A 531-nucleotide genomic window follows, 5' to 3' on the forward strand; every position below is an offset into this window, starting at 1 on the left:
CGGCAAAGAACAATCACAAAAAAACAGAGACAGGACACTCCAAAAGTAAAATCAATCACTGTCGAGTGGAGGCCCTTTACAAGAAAAACACAATACATACAATACAAAATTCTTCAGAAAGATAAAAAATCGAAAGATAAATATTGAAATATAGAAAAATGAGTAAAAATCAATAAATGAGCAAATTTAATTTAAAAGGTATTTGAGATATAAAAATATTCAGATAAGCATTAAAATTTATCTTAAAATATTCAATGTAAAAATGTCAAACAAATCATTTAAAATTGCATTGCACTTACAATATATAAAACAAAATTAATTATAATTATTAAAAAGAATGAGGTTAAAAATTTAAAAATTAATTTAATAATTAAGAGTTAGCGTAATGTTTATTCAGATTGCTAAGAAAATATTTGTAACTAGTAATAAGGAGAGAGCGTTCTTCTTGTGGTCTGTATTCAGTAGAGCGAAGTTGCTGGCTATGATAGTGACTTTGAGATGGTGAATATTGTGGTGGGGGGAGTTAAAATG

Source organism: Anneissia japonica, unplaced genomic scaffold, assembly GCF_011630105.1.
Source record: "Anneissia japonica isolate Jap-2015-1 unplaced genomic scaffold, ASM1163010v1 scaffold287720_len810639_cov167, whole genome shotgun sequence".
Taxonomy (NCBI): Eukaryota; Metazoa; Echinodermata; class Crinoidea; order Comatulida; family Comatulidae; genus Anneissia; species Anneissia japonica.